We start from the raw sequence: 9,161 nt of genomic DNA on the forward strand, positions 1-9,161 counted from the left end.
CGCATTCGTTTTCATCACTTTGTTGCCATAGTCATCGCTTTTCACATCCCAAATAGCACGACGGCTTTCTACTTCACTTAGAAAATTTAGCGTGAAGAAACTTGCACAGTATAGAGTAGCATGGAAAGCTGCAATAAACCAGTCTCAGGACTGAAGACAACAACAACACAACAACAACAATCAAATTTAAACTCATGGGTACAGTGTGTACAGTATAATGTACAATTAATATTTCGCGTCACTGTCTAAGATACGACTGCCTGTCGGTTGGCAAATCTGCAGCGCTGTATCTGTGATCAGTGTTCCAGCGTGAACACTCCATTTCAAACTAATGCACGTCTGGCAGTGACTGCTGTAAACACAGTGACCTCGTCCGTCACATGTGGCGAGAGTGAGTCACTGCCGGGTCACAGTGGCTCTGTGAGGCAGTGTAGTGTCCCGGTGTGAATGCTCATTTCAAACGAATGTATCTCTGTCGGTGATCGTCGCTGGTGACCGTCACCAGTGTCAAAGTGTGAAACGGACCTAAGAGAGTCTCAAAAACTATCAGGGGCAGAAACACAGTTTTTTCGTTCGGGTTAACAAGAGTCAAGGGTTTCTTGTTTGTTCAAGTACCGCTGCAAATCTATAAAACCACTAGTTACAGTTTGCATACAGAAACTGTGGTTCAAATGGCTCTGAGCAGTATGGGACTTAACATCTATGGTCATCAGTCCCCTAGAACTTAGAACTACTTAAACCTAACTAACCTAAGGACAGAACACAACACCCAGCCATCACGAGGCAGAGAAAATCCCTGACCCCGCCGTGAATCGAACCCGGGAACCCGGGCGTGGGAAGCGGGAACGCTACCGCACGACCACGAGATGCGGGCACAGAAGCTGTGGTTCATTCACAATCTATTTGGAATAATTATGTTTCAATTGAATAAATTACTGTGTTAGTCGAAAGATAGTTTCTGTTCAATATCTTTCATTCACATTATGTATTTCCTCTGCGGAAACCTTTACTTGAGGATCTATAGTTAGTGCCTTAAATCATTCACGTTTTCCACTTAAGCTTTGCAGACAAAATTTTAGCTTGGATCCGAAACGCGTGTCTGGTTCTTAATTAGTTTTCTTGGTCAGGGTGCACATTTCACAAATGTGGTCGGTGTGATAATGACTCACTAATGCTATAGTGCATACAGGGCGTTCGTAAATCCCCATTACAAACTTCTAGGATTTGTAGTGAATAGATAACATATTGGACTGGAACTCATGCCCAAACGCACCGTTCCTGTGCTATAACCATATATAAATGACCTAGTAGATAGTGTCGGAAGTTCCATGCGGCTTTTCGCGGATGATGCTGTAGTATACAGAGAAGTTGCAGCATTAGAAAATTATAGCGAAATGCACGAAGATCTACAACGGATAGGCACTTGGTGCAGGGAGTGGCAACTGACCTTTAACATAGACAAATGTAATGTATTGCGAATACATAGAAAGAAGGATCCATTATTGTATGATTATATGATAGCGGAACAAACACTGGTATCAGTTACTTCTGTAAAATATCTGGGAGTATGCGTGCGGAACGATTTGAAGTGGAATGATCACATAAAATTAATTGTTGGTAAGGCTGGTGCCAGGTTGAGATTCATTGGGAGAGTCCTTAGAAAATGTAGTCCGTCAACAAAGGAGGTGGCTTACAACACACTCGTTCGACCTATACATGAGTATTGCTCATCAGTGTGGGATCCGTACCAGATCGGGTTGACGGAGGAGATAGAGAAGATCCAAAGAAGAGCGGCGCGTTTCGTCACAGGGTTATTTGGTAACCGTGATAGCGTTACGGAGATGTTTAACAAACTCAAGTGAAAAACTCTGCAAGAGAGGCGCTCTGCATCGCGGTGTAGCTTGCTCGCCAGGTTTCGAGAGGGTGCGTTTCTGGATGAGGTATCGAATATATTGCTTCCCCCTACTTATACCTCCCGAGGAGATCACGAATGTAAAATTAGAGAGATTAGAGCGCGCACTGAGGCTTTCAGACAGTCGTTCTTCCCGAACCATACGAGACTGGAACAGGAAAGAGAGGTAATGACAGTGGCACGTAAAGTGCCCTCCGCCACACACCGTTAGGTGGCTTGCGGAGTATAAATGTAGATGTAGATAAAACCATGTTGGTAACGTGACCTCTTTTACAAGTAATTGATTAGGTGTGACACAGTACATCACTTGTTTTACATTTCCGCTCATTAGTAGCGAAAGAAATTTCTCGCGTACTCGTTGACGGAGTCTGCTCAACGTGATGCAGTACGGCCTCTTCCAATTCTGGTGCGCTGCGTCTCCTTGGAGCATCATAGCCACACCTGCTGACGGTGAAGTTGCCCTTTCTCGAAGCTGTTGTGTAATTATAGCGAAAAGCACTATGCCATTGGGTCGGACGTTGTGGAGAGCAACCCTGACAAAGGCGAAGAGCAGCTCTTCCGTTACCTTGTACCGCCGCTAGTCGTTTCCTTTCCTATTCCACTCGCAAGTAGAGCGAGGGAAAAATGGCTTATATGCCTCTGCACAGCCCTAATTTCTCGTATTACAGCTGCTAGAATGAGTAGATACCTTAGGGGTTGCGAAGCAACTCAAATCGTTTGATACGGGCAAGTCTTCAGGTCCAGATTGTATACCGATTAGGTTCCTTTCAGATTACGCTGATACGATAGCTCCTACTTAGCAATTGTGGTGTCACCGCCAGACACCACACTTGCTAGGTGGTAGCCTTTAAATCGGCCGCGGTCCGGTAGTATACGTCGAACCCGAGTGATTGCAGACCGAGCGCCGCCACATGGCAGGTCTAGAGAGACTTCCTAGTACTCGCCCCAGTTGTCCAGCCGACTTTGCTAGCGATGGTTCACTGACTTCTACGATCTCATATCTCATTCGCCGAGACGATAGCATAGCCTTCAGCTACGTTATTTGCTACGACCTAGCAAGGCGCCAGTAACCGTACTATTGATATTGTGAATCAGGTACCATAAAGAGCGACGTTCTCCATTAATGGATTAAAGTTAAGTATTCCACCAGCTACGTCCGTTTTTCTCAATTCTAATTCCCTTGTCGTGTTCCAGACCTCACGCCAGCCTGCGTGAGTTGAGACGCGTGCATTTCGGCCTCCTTTAGTAAACTTGTGCTGGCATATACAACCGCTCGCTCACCGATAGATCTGTACCTGCAGATTGGAAAATTGCGAGGGTCGCACCAGTGTTTAAGAAGGGTAGTAGGAGTAATCCATCGAACTACAGACCTATATCATTGACGTCGGTTTGCAGTAGGGTTTTGGAGCATATACTGTATTCAAACATTATGAATCACCTCGAAGCGAACAATCTATTGATACGTAATCAGCATGGTTTCAGAAAACATCGTTCTTGTGCAACGCAGCTAGCTCTTTATTCGCACGAAGTAATGGCCGCTATCGACAGGGGATCTCAAGTTGATTCCGTATTTCTAGATTTCCGGAAAGCTTTTGACACCGTTCCTCACAAGCGACTTCTAATCAAGCTGCGGGCCTATGGGGTATCGTCTCAGTTGTGCGACTGGATTCGTGATTTCCTGTCAGGAAGGTAGCACTTCATAGTAATAGACGGAAAATCATCGAGTAAAACTGAAGTGATATCAGGTGTTCCCCAGGGAAGCGTCCTGGGACCTCTGCTGCTTTGATGTATATAAATGACCTGGGTGGCAATCTGAGCAGTTCGCTTAGGTTGTTCGCAGATGATGCTGTAATTTACCGTCTAGTAAGGTCATCCGAAGACCAGTATCACTTGTAAAGCGATTTAGAAAAGATTGTTGTACGGTGTGGCAGGTGGCAGTTGACGCTAAATAACGATAAGTGTGGGGTTCAAATGGCTCTGAGCACTATGGGACTCAACATCTGTGGTCATCAGTCCCCTAGAACTCAGAACTACTTAAACCTAACTAACCTAAGGACATCACACACATCCATGCCCGACGCAGGATTCGAACCTGCGACCGTAGCGGTAACGCGGTTCCAGACTGACGCGCCTAGAACCGCACGACCACACCGGCCGGCCATAAGTGTGAGGTAATCCACATGAGTTCCAAAAGAACTTGGAATTCGATTACTCGATAAATAGTACAATTCTCAAGGCTGTCAATTCAACTAAGTATCTGGGTGTTAAAATTACGAACAACTTCAGTTGGAAAGACCGCATAGATAATATTGTGGGGAAGGCGAGCCAAAGCTTGCGTTTCATTGGCAGGACACTTAAAAGGTGCAACAAGTCCACTAAAGAGACAGCTTACACTACACTGCGCTGTGTGGGATCCTTACCAGGTGGGATTGACGGACGACATCGAAAGGGTACAAAAAATGGCAGCTCGTTTTGTATTATCACGTAATAGGGGAGAGAGTGTGGCATATATGATACGCGAGTTGGGATGGAAGTCATGAAAGCAAAGACGTTTTTTGTCGCGGCGAGATCTACTTGCGAAATTTCAGTCACCAACTTTCTCTTCCGAATGCGAAAATATTTTGTTGAGCCCAACCTACATAGGTAGGAATGATCATCACAATAAAATAAGAGAAATCAGAGCTCGAAGAGAAAGGTTTAGGTGTTCCATTTTTCCGCGCGCTGTTCGGGAGTGGAATGGTAGGGAGATAGTATGATTGTGGTTCGATGAACCCTCTGCCAAGCACTTAAATGTGAATTGCAGAGTAATCATGTAGATGTATCTTACCTTCGTGGTCCTTACGTGCAGTATATGTTGGCGCCGGCACGCCAGTCGGGAACGACAGAGAAGAGACGGCTGTGGGAAGGTCAGCCAATCGCACGCTGACTGACCTCCCTCCAGGACGACAACGCGACAACAACGGCCCCCTATGTGAAGAGGGGATAAGCGCCATCCCCGGCTGGTGGCAGACATTTCGATAGCAGCTTCAATGTTAGCCATTTCGTTAGACCTCCCTATGTATCACAGACTTGTGTTGCATATTCTGAGGAAACCTGAATTATTTTGTTTGCGACACATCTTTCAAAGTTAAGTAATTGTATCTTGTCTTATTGTAATGAAACTCATTAATAAGAGTTGTTCGATTGTTCGTCTAGCTAACCTGGTATACATGGTTCCTAGACACAACAGTTCGAACCTACCGGTAACAAATCTAGCACCCTGCCTCTGAATTTCTTCGATGTCTTCCTTCAATCCGACCGGGTACGGATCTCAAACACTCAAGCAGTGTTCAAGATTTGGGCGCATCAGCGTCCTATACGTGGACTCCTTAGCAAATGATCACACTTTCCTAAAATCTTTCCCAATACACCGAAGTCGACCGTCCCAATTTCCTACCACACTATTCACATGCTCGTTTCACTGCAAATCGCTTTGCAACATTACGCCCAGATATTTAAACGACGTGATTGTATCACTCAGTACACTACGAGGGTCGTTTGAAAAGTCCGTGCAAAAATAAAAACTACTTACGTGTTTGGGGTAAACCTTTTTTATTTTTCAACATAGTCTCCTTTTAGGCTTATACATCTCGTCCAACGCTGTTGATCCCTTCCGAATAATAGGAATCTTCCAAGTCTGCAAAACAGCTATTAGTTGCTGCAATAACCTCCTCGTTTGATTAAATACTTTGTCCCGCTAGCCATTTCTTCAAATTGGGGAACAAATAGTAGTTCGAGGGAGCCAAGTCTGGAGAATAGGGGGGGGGGGGGGGATGTGAAACAACTTCCAATCATATTTCCATTAATTTTGCGTCCATAAATGCTGAGCTTACCCGTGGTCTAGGGGTAGCGTGTTTGATTCATAACGTCTTCGGTCCCGGGTTCATTCCCCGCCACTGCCTAAATTTTGATAAATAATCAGCATTGGCGGCCGAAGACTTCCGGCATAAGAAGTCAGCCTCATTCTGCCAACGGCCTTGTCAAAGAGGGCGGAGGAGCGGCACTCTCTTGTCCTAGGGGGCAAGTGCTCTACCAACTGAGCTACCCAAGCACGACTCACCCCCCTCCTCACAGCTTTACTTCCGCCAGTACCTCGTCTCCTACCTTCCAAACTAAGGAGTGCTATTCTACAAGGTTCGCAGGAGACCTTCTGTGAAGTTTGGAAGGTAGGAGACGAGGTACTGGCAGAAGTAAAGCTGTGAGGAGGGGGCGTGAGTCGTGCTTGGGTAGCTCAGTTGGTAGAGCACTTGCCCGCGAAAGTCAAAGTTCCCATGTTCGAGTCTCGGTGCGGCACACAGTTTTAATCTGCCAGGAAGTTTCAGAGATAAGGAAGTCTGTATGTTTGTCCATTTATGTATGTGTTCTTAGGATTATTATCTGTATGTAAAGGATAACTAGGGGAAGTGAGGGAACCCCTTGAGCGAAGCAAGGCTGTCTTTCTTTTTCCCCCTGCACGGACAAGAAGCAGGCTAGGACGATGAACAGACGACAGTCTCGAACGTGCCATGGGCTGTCTCAGTGGGCAGTCCATGTGGGCTGGTAACTGAATAAGCTGCGCCACCATCCCTTCCCAGCTGGATTATACATGCGCTGGACAGAGGGCGGTGGTCTGGTCCTTCCAGATGGGATCCACTGGCCGTCGGCAGCTGCTTCGCCATTGGCACAAGTGCGGCACCTGAAGATCTTGACAGCAACAGGGCGATCCGGAAACCTACACTGAGGCGATGAAAGTCATGGAATAGCGATATGCACAAATACAAATGGCGGTAGTGCCACGAACAGATGGAATAAAAGGGCAGTGCATTGGCAGAATGGTTCAAATGGCTCTATGGGACTTAACTTCTAAGGTCGTCAGTGCCCTAGAACTTAGAACTACTTATGTCTAACTAACCTAAGGACAACACACACATCCATGCCCGTGGCAGGATTCGAACCTGCGACCGTAGCGGTCGCGCGGTTCTCGACTGTAGCGCTTAGAACCGCTCGACCACCACGGACGGCGTGCATTGGCAGAGCTGTCATTTTTTCTCAGGTGATTTATGTGAAAAGGTTTCCAACGTGATTATGGCCGCGCGACGGGAATTAACAGATTTCTGAACACGGGGTGGTAATTGGAGGTAGACGCATGGGGCGTTCCATTTCGTAAATCGTTAGGGAATATATTCCGAGATTCACAGTGTCAAGGGTGTGCCGAGAATACCAAATTTCAGGCGGCAGGCCACGTACTGTTGTCAGTGCTAACAGAGAAGCAACACAAGGTGAAATAACAGCAGAAATAGATGTGGGACGCACAACGAATTTATCTATTAGGTCATTTCGGCAAAATATGGCGCAAATGGACTACCGTAGCAGATGACCGAGGCCAGTGTTTTTGCTAACCACACGACATCGCCTGCAGCGTCTCTCCTGGAGTCGTGACCACATCTACTGGACCCTAGACGACTGCAGAATCGTGGCTTCGTCAGACGAGTCCAGACTTCAGTTGGTAAGAGTTGCTGGTGGGGATGGAGTATGGCGCAGACCTCACGAAACCATGGGCCCAAGTTGTTAACAATGCACTGTGCAAGCTGAGTGCTTCCAAAGAGTGTGGGCTGGGTTTACGTTAAATAGGCATGTCGTCTGGTCCAACAGAACCGATCATTGACTGGAAATGGTTACGTCCGGCTACTTCAAGGCCATTTGCAGCCACTCACGGACTTGATGTACCCGAAAAACGGTGGAATTTTTATGGATGTCAGTGCGCCATGTCAGCAGGCCACAATTGTTCGTGATTCGTTTGATGAACATTCAGAACAGTTCGAACGAAAACGCCCGAAATGAATCTCCTTGAACATTTATGAGATATACACTACTAGCCATTAAAATTGCTACATCACGAAGATGACGTGCTACAGACGCGAAATTTCACCTACAGCAAGAAGATGCTGTGATATGCAAATGATTAGCTTTTCAGAGCATTCACACAAGGTTGGCGCCGTTGGCGACACCTAAAACGTGCTGACATGAGGAAAGTTCCCCACCGATTTCTCATACACAAACAGAAATTGACCGGCGTTGCCTTGTGAAACGTTGTTGTGATGCCTTGTGTAAGGAGGAGAAATGCGTACCATCACGTTTCCAACTTTGATAAAGGTCGGATTGTAGCCTATCGCGATTGCGGTTTATCGTATCGCGACATTACTGCTCGCGTTCGTCGATATCCAATTACTGTTAGCAGAGTATGGAATCGGTGGGCTCAGGAGGGTAATACGGAACGCCGTGCTGCATCCCAACGGCCTCGTATCACTAGCAGTCGAGATGACAGGCATCTTATCCGCATGGCTGTAACGAATCGTGTAGCCACGTCTCGATCCCTGAGTCAACAGATGGGGACGTTTGCAAGAGAACAACCATATGTACGAACAGTTCGACGACGTTTGCAGCAGCATGGACTATCAGCACGGAGACCGTGGCTGCGGTTACCCTTGACGCTGCATTACAGACAGGAGCGCCTTCGATGGTGTACTCAACGACGAACCCTGGTGCAAGAATGGCAAAATGTCATTTTTCCGGACGAATCCATGTTCTGTTTACAGCATCATGATGGTCACATCCGTGTTTGGCGACATCGCGGTGATCGCACATTGGAAACGTGTATTCGTCATCGCCATACAGGCGTATCACCCGGCGTGATGGTATGGGGTGCCATTGGTCACACGTCTCGGTCACGTCTTGTTCGCATTGACGGCACTTTGAACAGTGGACGTTACATTTCAGAGGTGCTACGACCCGTGACTCTACCCTTCATTCGATCCCTGCGAAACGCTACATTTCAGCAGGATAATGCACGAGCGCATGTTGCAGGTCCTGTACCGGCCTTTCTGGATACAGAAAATGTTCGACTACTGCCCTGGCCAGCACATTCTCCACGTCTCTCACAAATTGAAAACGTCTGGCCAATGGTGGCCGAGCAAGTGGCTAGTCGCAATACGCCAGTCACTACTCTTGATGAACTGTGGTATCGTGTTGAAGCTGCATAGGCAGCTCTACCTGTACACCTCATCCAAACTCTGTTTGACTCAATGCTCAGGCGTATCAAGGCCGTTATTACGGCCAGAGGGGGGTTGTTCTGGGTACTGATTTCTCAGGACCTATGCACCCAAACTGCGTGAAAATGTAATCACATGTCAGTTCTAGTATAATATATTTGTACAATGAATACCCGTTTATC

The sequence above is a fragment of the Schistocerca gregaria genome, chromosome 6 (genome assembly GCF_023897955.1).
Source record: "Schistocerca gregaria isolate iqSchGreg1 chromosome 6, iqSchGreg1.2, whole genome shotgun sequence".
Taxonomy (NCBI): domain Eukaryota; kingdom Metazoa; phylum Arthropoda; class Insecta; order Orthoptera; family Acrididae; genus Schistocerca; species Schistocerca gregaria.